This window comes from Podarcis filfolensis (genome assembly GCF_964270895.1).
Source record: "Podarcis filfolensis genome assembly, chromosome: 1".
In the NCBI taxonomy this organism is placed as follows: Eukaryota; Metazoa; Chordata; class Lepidosauria; order Squamata; family Lacertidae; genus Podarcis; species Podarcis filfolensis.
In genome coordinates, this window is record NC_139604.1 from 114,352,761 (window position 1) to 114,369,982 (window position 17,222).

Here is a 17,222-nt window from a genome sequence, read left to right on the forward strand (position 1 = left end):
ATTTGAGCAGTGAGCACCAATATGCTTCTCACTCACATTTAACCATTGCTAACCACACTGACTATGATTTAATGTAGAGGTCCTAAGCTAGGATACCTTGGGAGGCTCAAACTTAATAGCATATGATCATGAGAAACAAAATCTTGTTCTCTTCTTTATCTATGCAATGAAACTAAAACATTGCTGAAATTTTAGCATTGATTAAAAGCCTATTTTAAAAAATAAATTTATAATCTTTAATAAGTTTACAAAAGTATGGAAGTAATGAAAACATCCACACAGAACATTCATAGGGGAATCATAGCTATGCTGTAACATTACACTACATACAAAGTCGGAACAGTTTCTTTCAAGTTATTTTGGATGCAAACATATCAATTATATCATTAAAATCAGTAAGTCTCAGTTCATCATTTTCTATGCAGAGCATGCTTAGATCAGACAACCAATCTCAGGACATTGTTGACAGTAAATCATTCTTTATCCTTCTTAGTCTAGAAAATGATCTTTTGCCAGTACAGTTTGTGACCATTAAACAGAGGAACAATCTGAAAATTGTTTCCACATTGGGAAAAGCTGTCCAAATTTTCTCCAGGAATATTATTTGATACATATCTTGGTGGTGAGCTTGTTTAACGCACAGGTGGAAGTGCAAGAGATCATGGACTAGACTAACCTCAGCATCCTTTGGATACTCTTGCATCAGCATCTCAACACCATTGTGAATCTGTTCCTTGGCTATTTGCAGGTTCACCAAAAATGGAAAATTGCCAGCTGCATTCCTATACACAGTTGCTGTTCTGTCTAGGTTGACTTCAACGCCATCCATGACAGGGATAAATGAATTTACCCTAAACTTGTCTCTTAGAGAAAGTTTGTCTAAGGCAGTGATGGCCAAACTTGGCCCTCCAGCTGTTTTTTGGACTACAACTCCCATCATCCCTAGCTAACAGGACCAGTGGTCAGGGATGATGGGAACTGTAGTCCCAAAACAGCTGGAGGGCCAAGTTTGGCCATCACTGGCCTAAGGCTTCGGGTGCTGTCTCAGAGTAAATTTTGCTTGCTGTTCGATTTCATCAAAATTAGCCTGAATGTTTGATACAGACTGCAATAGTGAGCTGTAAATATCTGCACATGTGCTCATTTTGCAAACTTTGGAGTGACTTGCTAACTTATGAGATTGGTCTAGCAAATGCCTCCAAAGGTGAAGCATGAAAATGAATTCAAATTCTTCCATTTTCTGCAGAAGATTTTCACCCTGTCATCTAGTATCTCCTTTTTCAGTTTCATCATAAGCTTTCTTGTCACGTTTGTTAACATGGAGTCCATATGATTTTTAGAATTTGCATGGGTTTGAACAAGAAAAGCGTGGTGCCAATCATCAAATCCAGAAGAAGACAGAGCTATAGTTGAGGTAGTTTGGTTAGAGAAAAGTCTACAGAACAGTAGACTGCGTAGGTTTCTCCATTGACTTTGATGGAGTAGAATAAATTATTTGAGCAGAACCAGGCTGGGTTTTTGAATGCTTGCTTCAAAATGGCAAAAGGTCCATCGCAGTGCTAATATTCCAATGGGTCTTTGTCCAGTGATCTGAACACATGCATTGCTTAATAGCTGACTTTATCATTTGAATCCGAGTAGCTTTAAAGCCTCCATGAACTTTACTAAACAGTCTCATACATCATGTGCTTAATGTTACTTAGCAACTGGGCCTAGAGAGTAAAATCTGCCTTTTTAAAATAAAATAAAACCAGGCAAGAGGCCAAGGCCCCTCTAGAGTCTGAGTCTCTGGGCTGCAGCCCACTCAGCCCATATGTAAACCTGGCACTGGCTGGCAACTGCCTATTGGGCAATTGGGAAGCACTGTGGCAAGCTGACAGGTGAGCAGGACAACCCACCTATTGCTCATCTGACATCACAATTATGCAAAATGATTTGACGCTTGCGTTGACCACCACACCTGCCAAAGTTGGCCAGAAATGTTCCCTACCCTTGGGTTTAACATGAGATACAAACATGGCCATTGTTTTTGCTGCAATAGACTAACACTGTTACTCCTCCGGAAGTTTTGCTTCTTTTAGTTATTCAGAGGAGGTCTATTTTTGGCTTTCCCTTTGAAATATGGGAGGGCATCCTTGAGCATCATTATGATGTCTGAAATGTGGATAAGAGAAAATTATGGCCCATACAACCAGTTGAAAGCAGTCTTCTACAAGGTATTTGAAATTTATTTGAAGTTTATTTTCAGATATGGGACTGGCACATCCTTCAGTCCTTCAGACTGACACTCCCTTCCAGAAAAGGGAAAGTGCAGTTCTATTTATTTATCCTATTAACTTATGGCTACTTTTTGCCTACCCTTCATCCCGAAGCGGGGTACACACAATCACAAAGCACACCATAATATACAAACTCATTCAATACATCAAAACTGGAAGAGCAACTAAAAATACAAAGCAGGCTATCTATTGCCATGGAGGCACAGAGAACAGAGACAGCTCCTCGTGCATGGGCAGAATAAGACTGGGACAGGTGCTCCTTTCATTTGTTTAGGTCCCAGGCTATTTATGGCTTTAAAGATGAGCATTGCCACTTTGCATCTGGCCCAGAAGCAGCTAGTGAGACAGCCACTGCCATATCATTACAGTGATAGAAACTGAGGCTGCTAGAACACGGGTCAGTGGCTGGGCTACCCCTGTTCAGGAAAGGCAAACCAGCCAAAGTTGGTAAAAGGCATTCTGGGCCACCAAGGCATTGACAGACGTGGATCTAGGAGTACCACCCTAAGTAGGCATCTGCTTCTTCTAGGGGGAACAGTCCCACCTAGACCAGGCTGTACACCTAATTTTAAGTGGTGTAGCCAGGGGAAGACGGTGTGGCAGCACATCTCTCCTGCTTGGAGGTGGGGAATGAGTGACTGCTTCCCTGCCTTCCTATTCACCTCTTGACTCTAAGGCTGCCCTGCTTCTTAACATCCACATCCATTCCTTGTGAAGAAGAATAAATTCAATTAGGGGCCGTACATGATTTATTGAAGTTTGTAGAAGCATAAAGTAACGCTACCAATTCTTGTTCTTAACCTGTGAACTAAGTTTCAGTTCAGATTCAAGTGCATGAATCTAGTTGTATATGCTAGTCTAACTTGCATAAGCATATACAATTGGCCCATTGCCCATGCTGGCTGGGTGCTAATAGGACAACATCTGTAGTATCACAGGTTCACCATCCCTGCCGTTAAGCCATTATTTTATTGCAATGCATTGTAGCCGGCAAGCAACTTGTAAGAAAGGGAGGATGACAGACAAACTGATGTTTTGAGGTCGCCTTGGATCTAAAAATAACACCTTCCAAACAAAATTAAGTTCTCCCGGCTTCAAAGCTTCTTTCTCCTTGCCATGATGAAACAGGCACCAGCATTTGAAAGTGACAGGACTGCAGTACTTTTAAGTTCCTGGGCAGAAGAAAGTTCCTTAACTTCAATTAAGGATTTGCGCCTGATTTAACCAAGATACAAGGGATTCTTTCTGGCCTTGATTGAGTCCCCATCCACATGTCTAAAGCTCACAAATATCTATTGGCGCCAGCCATGTAAATTCAAAGAGAAGTCTAGTTCCACCTTTGCTCCCTCAGCTTGTCTTCCATGGAAACTCAAATGGAAAAAAAACCCTACAGAAGATTTGTTTTGTATGTACGACACCATCACCTATTTTCAGCATTCATTCTGTGCCGCTGCCAAGAGTGTCCTACTCTCCAGTGATCTCAAGCACAGGTGTACTGAGGGTCAGGGAAACTTCTCCTTGGAGGACACAGCCTACTCACAAAAAGGATGGGGGGGGAGGGCAATACATGTATACTTACTTACATACCCATCACATTAACTCCCAGACATGGTGCTGTTTCAAAGCATGCCACCATCTTTTGCACAATGCTCAGGGGAATCACAAAAGATTCAAAAGTGAACCTTGAAGCTGAAATGAAATATGACCGGAACGTAGTGGAAGATGTAAGGGCACATGGGGGTAACACAAACTTTTGTCCCGATCAAGGTCCACATTCCCGTAGGGGCAAATCTTGTTGAAGGTGGGTAAATGAAAGTGTTCTGGGCTCAAAATAATCATGGCTACTTTAGATTGGAATTCCTAATCCTACACAGAAACAAACATACTGCATTTAATGCTGTTGTCATTGTATAAGTATGTAGAGGATTGTGTGTTTTGTGTGTGTGTACAACGCACCTACTGTTTTCGAAAGCGCATCATTTCTGACCTTAGTGTGCTACAGACACACACACAAATGAGTGGCAAGAAAGGGAAGTGAATGAGTAGGTAGGAAGGAACACTAATGGGATGGAAGATAATGGCAGCTTCAGGTACTGGGAACTGCATAAAATAAGGTTGGAGTTGCATGAGGCCCAATGGCTACAGGTTACCAACCTGTGACTCAAGGAAGAGGGTAAATGAGATCAGAGGCACAGGAGAGAGAAAAGGGGGATTAAGCAGGAGGCATTCTGAATTCCCCAGAACTGGTTCACTTTTGACCTTCGGTGAGCTTAAAAAGGCAGCTGATACTGCAAATGGGGAACCCAGCAGACGCCACCCTCTTCCAGTGAACAGGCCCTTCCTTCTCAAATGCTGTTTTGAATCAAGTGAAAGCCTACCATGACACTAGTCAATTACATTCAACATCAAGAGAGAATTAGTAAACGAACAAGCTCGAAAACATCCCTATGAAACTTGAGTAACTGTGTTTAAGGACATCTGGCCTCACAGCCTCCAATGGGAACTAGGAAGGTATGCATTTCAGTGAATTGATATGGCTGTGACCCACAACCTGCACACATTTAAAGCCAAGTCTAAGGTTTAGAACAGATAACGTAAAGCATGAACAAAGTGCATCTCCTTCCAAACTGAAATAATTACAGAGATTTCATAGTTTCCTGGTATGTGAAGGCAGAAGTTTGCCTTAATTACTCAGTACATGATGGATTTCCCCCTGCCCCCAAGAGCATTTAATAAGTTTTGAGATGGTGGCAGCTAACTTAAAAGCAGAAATACACTTGTCTGCAGCTCCCTATTAGTGACACCTTTATCTGCAGCTTGCCAGTGAAAGCATCTCACCTCCTCTGCCTAGGCCCTTTCATCATACAGAGAAAGCTACTGGCTTTGGGGAAACGAGAGAGTCAGTATAGAGCAAGAAGCATTTAATAGCAGATTTCACTGTTTCATCTCATCTCCCACGAACAAAATAGATTTGAGACCCAGTTATGTCATACTAATCCAAGGCTCGAGTAAACAACTACTGGTCCAACCCCCTCCTCTCCACGAAGGCTATATCAAGAAATCTTAGCTGCATACCAGCGTTAGGTAGCTGCTGTGGTTTCTCAGCAAAGCAAATGGTTTCCATGGGTGATAACCAACAGAAGAATAAAACAGTAACTAATGTTCATTGGCAGGTTAGGACTGGGCAGCACGGAGTGGCCAGCATAAGAACAGACCACTGCATAAGAACAGGCCATTATTTCTGTGCTGCAATGAAACAACTGCCCTGTTAACAGTGCTCGATTCAGCGTTGGTAGACCGCCTGACGCAGGGGTGGGCAGAACTTCGGTGTGTGGAAGAAAACTCAGTTCCCTTCTTTGTTTTTATAGCAAGAATAAAACCAGCCTGTTTACAACTGTTTCAACACACAATTCCCTTGGAAGGTATAAGGAAACTTAAAATCATTTTCTAAATTTGAAAGAGTCTACATGCCCAAGATTACATGGAATGCCAACAAAATATTCACTGCTGTAAGAAAAAAATCAAGTTACAAGGGACTCTATGACAAAGAACAGATTAAAAACAAACATCTACCAAGTCAGTGTGGTGTAATGCTTTGAGTGTTGGACTAGGAGTGTTGGACTGGGTGACCTTGGGCCAGTCACCATCTCTTAGCCTAGCCTACGTACCTCACAGGGTTGTTTGAGAGGATGAAACAGGGAGGAGGAGAACCATATACACCACCTTGAGATCCTTAAAAGATAATGGGGGAATATAAATGTAATAAATAAAATAGTTATGGGTGGGTGGGGTGGGATGTAAGGGCAATGTAAGGACTCTAATAACGTAAGGACACAGCTATATCAGACAAAAATCCATCTGGTCACAGCATTTATCTCCAACAGTTGGCCAGCCAGATGTCTCATGAAGCTTATAAGCAGATGTTTGGCAAATGTAAGTTTGCTCCTCAAAGGGCTACTTGGATTGCAAATATCTGTTGGGGAAACTACATCTCCCAAGGGCCACTGGGGTTGTTCTTCCTGGCATGCAACCAGCACACTGAAGGGGAGAGGCAGGGAGAAGTTCGTTCCTCCTCTTTCTGGGACCAAAGTGCCAGCTGTGTGAGTCTCATTTAAAAGGGAAACAGGGAGGTAGTCAGTGTGTGAATGGGAGGAAGGAATGACTTCCGGATTGGTTTCGGAAAAGAAGCCAAGTCATTTTTTTATTTTCCAATCGAATCTGACGTGAGCTGAGAGGAAGTCACCCATCTCCACTGGCAGTGAAGCCTGTAGGTTAATTTATGAAGTGTAAACGTCTTTCACCCATGTAAACTTGTGGCCACACAAACTTCACTGTGGTCCTCAATTAGGAAAAGAGGAGACAAACTGTATGCCCCAATCTCTTGGAGACCTAGCATTCAGTCCAGTGCTGGTACTTTCTTCTGAGTGTACACATCTAAGCTTGCACCATTGGAAGGCAGCTTCTATTTCAACAGCAGAACTAAATCAGAGGGAATTTTCTTTTAAAGAGAGGAGGGTGAAAAAAATCCTGACTTATTCAGGGCAGCTCTGCACAGTTTATTGTGGACTTGCTGCTGTTTATGCATTCATGTCTTTTCACAGCATCCACACAAGTTCTCCTCGAAAAATGCTACCCCATGTTCACCCCTGCACAAACCCCATTTATTTGTGTGTCTTTGTGTGGACATTGCAAAAGACTTGCGTGCATTGCATGCACAAGTACTGAGTCCACAATAAACAGCTGTGAGAAGCGCCCACAATGTACAGGTCAGTTCTTGTTTCAGTGGCAGAACATTTTACCTGCAAAATCAGAACTAGAAGATTAAGAGGATACCCTTTGTTATATCAGTTTACTGTTGCAAATGCAAAAATAAAGTTTGTTGTTTTATTTTGCTGAGTAGCGGGTAGCTCCCGTTAATAGAAACTTTGTGTGCTTACATCTCTCTCTTGTGGAAAACACAACAAATACAACCAATTTTCCAACATGGCACCAGTGGCGTAGCGTGGGGGGTGCAGGGGGGGCCGGCCGCACCGGGCGCAACATCTGGGGTTAGGGCAAATCCATGGGTTAGGGGGCGCAAATCCACGGGTTAGGGGGCGCAAATTACTTGCCTTGCCCCGGGTGCTGACAACCCACGCTACGCCACTGCATGGCACAGTTCTTGAAACCCTTTGACAGTATAAGCAAGATTTTTTTAAAAAAAACAAAGAATCGGTGGTGCATAATGTTTGTATGTTATGGTGCCAATGCAGTTACCTGCCTTTCTACTGCTGCCAAGACATATTAAAGCTAGTGTTATCACCCTGTTGTGTTAGCATTTTGAGAAGTCAACACCGGACACTATGGTTCTAGAGGTATTCCAACACACCGCTATTAAACCGCTTCTTGTGGAAGGATGAAAGAGAAGCTATGACCCAAAGAACGATTTTGTAAGTGCCTGAAAGGGACCGGTGTCGTTGGCCTTTCTGTAAAGAGCAGCAAACAAATGCTAGTGCTGCTTTATTTCCCATCTCCACTGTCTCTATGGCGGGTCCATCTATGCCACAGCTAGATTCACAAATTTCTGCAGCCCTGCTGTAAGGAACATACTTCTTTCACTGGGGCCAAGAGCACTAACCAGGCCAATCCCTGCCCCCTAACCTCAGAAACAGGGGCTGCCCCTCTAGAGAGAATGAAGATATTCCAGGCATAGTTATCTATACCATGAAAGTCTCTGTGGGTGACAATAGTTAACTAAAGTGGGAAACGGTTTCTTTCTAAACCACCATCGCAACAAAATGTTGCGTCACTACTGCATAGCAACAGCCAACATGCGAAGCGCTTTCTTGGCAGCTTTGAACTACCAGCTATGCACTGCGGTTGGCATCTATGTTAACATCAATTAAAAAAACTACACATTAAAGGCCACACACTCAACACCATCACAAACCCAGTAGGTGATGTCTATGTAGAACAGCCTGGAATTGCTTCAGCTGCTATCAAACATATGGTAATTTCATGAAGCCAATTCCTTTTCGGTTCTGCTGGTGGTGGTTACATTGGTGCCCATCTTGGAGAGGTTTTTTAATATATATATATAAAAACCTAATTTGCACAGTCTTTGCACCTTTGGAGGGCAGCATTTCCCAGCAGAGCAGCACACTGGGAAGAGGTCAGACTGGAAGAGCAGCAGCTTGAATTCCACTGAAGGGAAACAAGCAACCCCTTTCATGAAAGGATGTTAACAACAAGCCCCTTTCAACCACTGCCCTCAGTCCAACAATGAACTCAAGGGACAGTACAATACCTGTTACAAGCTGAGGAGAGACTTCCTTTAAAGGCAACACACACCGCACATGCACATATGCAGAGTCCCGACATTATTCACAATCTGCTCAAGACAGACTGTTGCTGCCACAAATAGCAGTTTGCACTCGGAATGCTTCCCAGAAGAAAATTTCTCAACACTTTTTCTGAGTAATGAAGTCACTGGTCTTTTAGGAGTAATACCTATGGTGAATGGGATTCTACAGGTGGCCTACAGCAGGTGAGACCTTTGCTAAAACATCTCTTAATGGCTATGAAATCATCCAGGGGAGCTCCATTAGTAGTCTCCCATATTACAGATACCCAACTGGCCTCAACCAGAAGTCAGGTATTTAGTGTTGCCAGTTGTATGCTATGTATGGAACACTCTTCCAGCAGAGATTTGGTAGGCATCCTTGCCTTTGACTTTCAGGTGTCCTTTGAAGGTGTCTTTATGCTGACAGGTCTGTTCAGTTCAAATTTCTCAAGATTGTTGTTTGGTCGTTTAGTCGTGTCCGACTCTTCGTGACCCCATGGACCAGAGCACGCCAGGCACTCCTGTCTTCCACTGCCTCCCGCAGTTTGGTCAAACTCATGCTGGTAGCTTTGAGAACACTATCCAACCATCTCGTCCTCTGTCGTCCCCTTCTCTTTGTGCCCTCCATCTTTCCCAACATCAGGGTCTTTTCCGGGGAGTCTTCTCTTCTCATGAGGTGGCCAAAGTATTGGAGCCTCAGCTTCACGATCTGTCCTTTCAGTGAGCACTCAGGGTTGATTTCCTTCAGAATGGATAGGTTTGATCTTCTTGCAGTCCATGGGACTCTCAAGAGTCTCCTCCAGCACCATAATTCAAAAGCATCAATTCTTCAGCGATCAGCCTTCTTTATGGTCCAGCTCTCACTTCCATATATCACTACTGGGAAAACCATAGCTTTAACTATAAGAACCTTTGTTGGCAAGGTGATGTCTCTGCTTTTTAAGATGCTATCTAGGTTTGTCATTGCTTCTCAAGATTAGCTGGCCATTTAAACAATTATTTTATATTGTTTTAAGGGCATTTTATATTTTATTGGCGTTGCAGATATTGTTGTACACTGCCTTGGTAATTTATGTGAGATGGTGGTATAGAAATAAATAAATAAGGCAGACTAAACAACTAAGATGCCCAGGGAATCAGAAAAAAAGCTTTGATATGGCACTGAAATGCTAACAGGTTCAGTGGCACCAGTTGTACTTCGTTGGGGAGGATGTACCACAATTAGGGTGCTGTAACAGAGAAACCTCTCTCCCTTGTTGGCGTGACGTTGGTAGAAGTACTTTAAGATCACCAACCTCTAGTCCAAGCCTTGATTCTATTAGTGGGGTAGGAGAGCTGGAAAAAGAATTCACTTCTGGCAACCAATGTGCCCCTTTGGTTTCCAACAGTACATGGGCAGAAGCGTCAAAAAAGCCTGGGACACAAATTTTCATGGCCCGCTAGCAGCTATTTACCAGAAGGCTTAGTTTGGTCAGAATTGAGTATACACTTTCAGAATTAATACTAAATACATTACTTCTGGTAAATGAGGCACAGTAGTTGCTAGAGGGCTATGAAAATTTGTGTCCCAGGATTTTCAGACTCTTCTACCCATGTACTATCCGAAACCAAAGTGGCACATTGGTTGCCAGATGTGAAATATATTGTCATTATTTTCTGCTCTCCTACCCTGTGTATGTGTGTGTGTGTGTGTGTGTGTGTGTGTGTGTGTGTGTTTACTAACTTGCTGTCTTGATGTAAATGATAGGCTCAGAGAAAAATAATAGAGACCAGTGTAAAACTAATCCATAAATGCCAGTCTCCAGCTGCACAGCTATCAGGAATTTTATGTACGGAATTTTAGTTTGATACTTGTGTGTTAGGAAGTCACCTCAGATATTGCGGGGGGGGGGGGGCTCAATAGGCAGGAACAGGCCTAACCCCCTCCTTCAAATTGCAGAGCAGCAAACCTGGAATTTGCTTCATGACAGCTTAATTCATCTGAATTTATGCTGTCCTAACAAGAGACTCTGAATTGCAATATAAGGTAAATCAAATAGAGAGCTGACATTCTGGCTGCTTTTCAGAGAAGAAACACAGCTAAATTCAACAATCTGGACACTTCTCACCATAGTCCAGTATGGCTTGTATAAAATAGGCTTTGATTTATTAGACAATCTATTTCCTTTCTGTCTGAGTTATTTAGTATCCCTTTCTAGACTTCAGTTTGTTTTTCTTTTCAGCTGTTTACAAGCCCAAATTTAGCTTTCAGAAAGTTTGGCTAGACAGAACTTAACGCATCACCCCAAATTACCAGAATGGGGTCCTTTTCTATATAAATGTATCTAGAACATTTGCATATATGTTTTGTGTTATCCTTTCTTATTTCAACACCAGAACTGGCCTGATTTTATACAAAGGACCCCCCGCCCCGGGGGGGGGGGGGAGAGAAGGAGCACCAAAATTATGTTATTAGCATGTAAAAGCTGCAGTGTTTCTTTTGTGACAGAACTCACTGGTGTGAAGCGCCGGCACCACTTTTTCTGGCAGCCATTTTGTGCTGGCACCTTCAGCACTTTTATCAACATATGAGTACCAGCACCTTATTTCTTGCCAAGAAAAGAAGAAAACACTGAACAGCTGCTGTGCAGTAATACTGCAGTGGAACAAAGGGAACACGTTTCCCAAGTTTTGAATTACATCCTATAACATTCAAGCATTAATTAAAAAAACAGCAACAACTAGCATTTTAAAACACCAGGGGCCCAGGAATACCTGGGCAAATAGGTGAGTTTTTAGCCATCCGCAGAACACCAAAATAGTTGGTGCCTCCAAAGGGAGATCATTATACAAAGCAGGTGACACTGCAGATAAAAATCCCACTCCTAGTAGTTAAGAAATGCCGTTTACCTTCCCACTGCAGTGGTACCTTTTTATCTACCTGCACTGGTGTGCTTTCGAATTGCTAAGTTGGCAGGAGCTGGGACAGAGCAATGGGAGTTCACCCCATCGTGGGGATTTGAATTGTTGACCTTCTGATCAGCAAGCCCAAGAGGCTCAGTGGTTTAGACCACAGTGCCACCCGCATCCCATGCATTCTGAATATAGTACTACGGGATAGTTCTGAACATGCTTAAGGTATTGCTATTGACTTAAAAAGGCGTAAACAGCTTGGAATAGGAGTATCTCCGAGAAAGCCTCACACCAACTCCCCAACCCCCACCTGATCGTCAAAGGGGGCACTTCTGGTTGTCTGATGTCTTGTGGAAATCCCTTTCAGTGCACTCTGGTTTCCGTGTCCTGCTGCGCCAGAAGCGGTTTAGTCATCCTGGCCACATGACCTGGAAAGCTGTCTGTGGACAAATGCCAGCTCACTCGGCCTGAAAGCAAGATGAGCGCCTCAACCCCACAGTCACCTTTGACTGGACTTAACCACCCAGGGGTCCTTTACCTATATTCAGAATGCATCTGGGAGAAATTACATTTAAAATGTCACCCACAAAATGTCAACAGAGAACTGACTATCCCAATGCACTAGGTCCCCGTCCCCTGAGTATTCAAACATGCCTACGATCAGGCAGAGGTTCTTCCCATTATCTGTTCCCTGGTCCTTCTAACTGGGGATGAGAGAGATTGAACCTGGTCTGTGATCTGTCACAGAGGAATGGCCCCTTCACATGTGTAGACCTACTCCCAAGACAAAAGTAGTTTGTTTGTTTTTTACCCTAGGAATTGTTTATTCATGTGCAAATATACTCAGCTTTAAATGACTAGAAAATCCTTAAGTTTATTTATCAGTTGTGTTTTAATCAGGTGAGAGCCCCAAGCCATGTCTCTGCTGAAAGCTTGTTTCGGAATGAAAAAGAGAGATCAGCTCTCCCCTCCCTGCTGCTCCCAATCCTATGTAATAGGATGCATTTATTCCCAGGCAGTTATTTTGTCATTGTTGAAAGAACATCCTGTCCCCAGCACCTGTTTCTTCAGTCTCCATGAATAATGAATTTGCTGCAAATGTGTTTGTCTGCTGGTCAACACTGCTTACTATTTTCTTTAATGTACCAAAGTAGTTTTAGAAGGAGATGATCTTTCTTTCTTGCTCTGCTTCACAAGAATAAGCACTTTCTATACGGAAAATGGGAGGGATACCCTCCCCCCCCGCCAACCAGTAGGCGAGAGAAAGCCATCCTTTTCAGCCAATACTCACTGAACAAGGAACTTGCCTTCTGCTTACATTCCCAAAAAATCGAAGGCTCAAATGTTTGTTTCTGTCTCCCCCACAACATGGCTGTGTTTATTCCACTGAATGTGCAAAGCTGCCAAGGCTTCTTTTGATGGGCAAGTCTTTTCAAGTGGAGAACCTCTGAATGTGACAGACTTTAAAACAATAACAACAACACCACCACACACAGACACACCTCTGGCTTTTTAGCCATCTGATCAAGTATGTGGCACAAGATCATCTGATTCAGCCATCTGGGTTTCTTTCTGTTCAAAGGAGGAGGAGGAGGAGGAAGAAGAAGAAGAAGAAGAAGAAGCAGGAGAAGGAGGAGGAGGAGGAGGAGGAGGAGGAGGAGGAGGAGGAGGAGGAGGAGGAGGAGAAGAAGGTCTAGATTTGGGCCACTTATCACAACTGGTTTTCAACAGCAGAACATAACCCCAGGAGATGTGAAGCAGGACAGGAATAGTAGATCATGCTTTTGATAATGGATGGGCAACTGTTAGTCCTCCAAAAGTTGTTCGGACAGTAATTTCTATCATCGCCAGTGCCACACTAGCCGGGGTTCATGAGAGCTGCAGTCTATCATCTGGAGGGCCACGATCCCTATTCTTGAGGGGAAAGTGAGTAAAGAGGATTTGCCTTTGCTATATTGGAAAAGGCTCAAGCTATTTGGTAGGTCAGAACCTGCTGCAAACCACCATAATTGATTTTTTTTTCTTCCCAAAAATGGCACTTAATTATGAATCGCAATGGAGTGCTTTGAAAACCCAGCTCATATGCTTTTGGCTTCCTGCAAGATCAAAACGAGGAGGACTGAAAATGGTTGGAAATGGCTCAGATAGTGAAAATTGGTTTCAATCAAAGCCTGCCGCTATGAAAGTATGTGCACTTAGTGACAGCGGGAAGGTATGTCTTCACCTTTTTCTTTTACCTTGGGAAGGAGCTAAGAAATGAAATGCATGTAGTTCTAAGAAGCCTACACATCTACTAAAAGGCATCCCTGTAATATAACAAAATTGACCATTTAAGAAATCTGAACCTTTCTCAACATCACAGCCTTACTTCAACGCCTATTTTCCCTTTCTCCTCTACTGTATTATTTCTGGATCACAAGAGACAAGAGGGGGAAGAAGGAGAAAGGGGTAAAAATAAAGAGGCATACATTTACAGAAAACAACTGCCTTGACACTATCTAGTCAGCCATCTTTTAGAGTTGTGCCTATGGAAACTTTTGGAGTTGGAAAATAAATCAGAATAAGTAGCAAATCTAAAAACAAACCAGCTTTGTTTTGGAAACAAACATGACCTTTCTTGGTCACTCAAGCCAGTAAAGACTTAGTCCCATAAAGCTTGAAAAGTTGAGAGCGTTCTCAGTTTAGAAACGTTATGAAATCAGGTTACCTGCAACGTAGCAAACCCCGCAATCCCAGAATGTTACAGGGCTGCAAAAGTCAAGTTTTCCCTTGCAGGAAATACAGCTACAGGTAGTAAGAGGTTAAAAAAAACAACAATCCAAACCCAAATGTAATAGCATTTCCCAAACTGAGTTTGCAGGATCAGCTTTACCATGGAGTAGCTACTTCAGACAAAGTATTCTGTAGGGGTGCTATTTTACTGCTTTCTCTTTGGACCCCTTCATACAAAGAGGGAGTCATGCAGTCAAGGGACAACAGGGCTGTGCTGTTGGCCCTGACATCCATGCCTACAGGTACAGACAATTACACACATCCAGCTCCCAGGGAAGCCTACACATGCAGGATTTCCCTCTGCAGATGTCCATGCCTAACATGTGGGTGTTAGGGGTGTGGCCAGTAGATCTGGAAAACCCTGAGGACTGAGCCACTAGTGCAACTCAGCAATAGGGCGCACCACTTTGCCTATAGAAACCCCCTCGCTCCCAGGTTTAGTACCCTAACTTCATCTGGGGAGAAGGATATCTGATAGAGCCCTTTACCTGCTTAAGACCTTGCAGAACTGCTTGCAGTCTCAGTCGTGTACTTGGGCTAGATGATGTAGTATAATTGGTACCCTGTTCCAAAACATATGCCAAGATCCAATTGGAAATATGAAGTGCTCCACATGCATACCCGAGAGCCTTTTAGGACACTCCCCCCCATTACACTGCTGACAACCACCACCACCCCGGGTAAAATCCTGAACGTTGGGGAAACCTCCAAGGCAGCATTTGGTATTCAATATAGTTCAGAGAGCTTGCAGCCAGATGGGGAAATTGGGTAAGGGATTCTGCTTTGTCAAAGGGTCAGAATCTCTTTGGATCACAGGCACATTTGCTTGTTAGTTCCATTATTTTGGAGAAACTGTTCCAGCGGCTTTTATTCAGGTGAACCAGCCCTAGTTATCAGAAATAAAAGGAGCCTTTAGAACAGTCAAGAAACCCGATGAGAGAGAGAAAGAGAGAGAGAGAAAGAGCAGCCGTTATAAAAAATGAAGCATTCGCAGAGCCTAACTTAATGAGATCCACACAAATATAATAATAATAATAATAATAATAATAATAATAATAATAATAATAATAATAATTATACTCTGCCCATCAGGCTGGGTTGCCCCAGACACAAAGTCAACAATGTGCTGATCTTTGTTGAAGGAAAGGCATTGCAATTAATTTAGAAAAAGAAGTAGCTAGATATTTCTCAGTCAGCCGTGAAATATTATTATTAAAAAAAATGTTGCTCTTATCGTGCTTTCCCGAATCACTCGAATGATGAGTGGGTAAGGGAAGCATGCAAGAGAGAACAAGAGGTCAATTCAGGAGGCAAGAATTCTTTAATCTGTTTTCCCTTTGCATCACGAAGCAGCTCTTTCTTTCTTAGATGTAGCCCCAAAATGTAGCTTTGGATTTAATCAACAGGGTGAAAATAGCTACAGGTAGAACACGGCACTCTGGGTAATTCCATTCATCTTGTACTTGCTTTTCACGACACAATCGTAGCACAGGAGTGCTAGTTATTGATAGCCCACGGCAGTGACAGGATTATCTAAGAAAATACTCAATTCATAACTGTGATAAAGCAAGCAATCCTCCTTTGGGTAACAGGGCACAACTTAACGCAGACCTCACAATCCTCTTGTGTCTACAGTGCAATAAATAAAACAGAAACAGCCGGCACTTCACTGTAACTAAATGTCTGAACAAGAGCAATTGTTTTAAGACTGTGTCCACGGAACTTCAATGGCTTTTTTAAATAAGAAGGAGGGAAACAAAAGCAGGCCTCCATTGCAAATAATTAAAAAGTTAGTCCCTTGTTGCAGGTTAGTTGTGGGTGTGAAAAACCTGGGGTGTATCAGTTTAATATCTGTTTGGTAGAAGGTCGTTTTGTTTTTCAAGAGATGTCAGGCAAGAATCTTAAATTGTACCCGATACTATTATGTAAAAGAACTGAGTAATACCCCTGGAGTTACAAGGGTTTAGCTCTTTAATCAGGCAGCACAATTCTTTAGATCGTGTTTTGGCAGGAGAAAAAGAATTCTTGTGGCAGCATGTCCCTAAAGTAGCAGCATTCCAAAGCTTAAGTATAATCTCCCACTTGATCAATTTTGGCCGTAGAGTGGACTGAACCCTACCACACTTTCGTAAGATCATTATACAAGAAATGTTTACCATAAAGGGTATTTTTCCTCCTCATTTTTTTTGTTGCTGTTAAAAAATTTGTAAGAGGAAGAGGTGAGATCATGATTGGTCAGTCACCTCAAGGAGCAGATACTGAGGGGCAGCAAGCAGACAGAGCTCTGTGTGTCACAAGACCTGACCCCCTAAGCTACCCTGCTGCCCTCAGATTCAACTGTTAGTCTGGTTGGCTTTTGTAAATGTAATGGAGGGAGACGCCATCTTGTCCTTTGCCTTAGGCAGCAAGATGTCTTGGACTGGCCTTGGTGGCCATACTTGGCCAACGTTCATTATAATGCAACACACACATTTTCAATTTAAGTAATCTTATACGTCATCTTTTTCAGGGCCAAAGGAGCTGTCAGAGCAGTTCACAGTTAAAACAATAAAAAACAACTATTTAAATAAAAATATATAATACATTTAAACCACCCAATATAACATAGATCAGGGGTGGCCAACTCCCAAGGGACTGCGATCCACTCACAGAGTACAAAACTGGGGTTCAGGTCAAAGTTGTTAAGCTTTTTTTTAGGAAGTCACATTCTTTGAAGGTGCAGGGCTAAAATGTTCAGTTTTTTTTAGGGGAGCCAAACTTGTTGAGCTTCTTTGAGGGGAACCAGTGATCTACCCAGGCATCCAGTGATCTACCAGTTGGACGTGCCTGACATAGGTGAAAACAGCAAGAGTTAAAACACTGTAGACCAACAGCCCCATTCAGTTAAACGCAGTTTGAAATTTATGGTCTGTCTGAACACAACCAGAGAGGGAGTCACATGTATATTCCATGAAAGG

The 17,222-nt window shown here is 42.8% G+C and overlaps 2 protein-coding genes across 2 annotated transcripts in view; one reads left to right on the top strand and one right to left on the bottom strand.

The window, feature by feature from the left end:
- GOLGA5 (golgin A5) overlaps positions 1–17,222 on the top strand; it is a 496,232-nt gene that overhangs the window by 114,990 nt on the left and 364,020 nt on the right. The window lies entirely within an intron of this gene.
- Positions 1–17,222, bottom strand: part of ITPK1 (inositol-tetrakisphosphate 1-kinase) — a 121,715-nt gene that overhangs the window by 10,650 nt on the left and 93,843 nt on the right. The gene's annotated exons all lie outside the window — the stretch shown is intronic.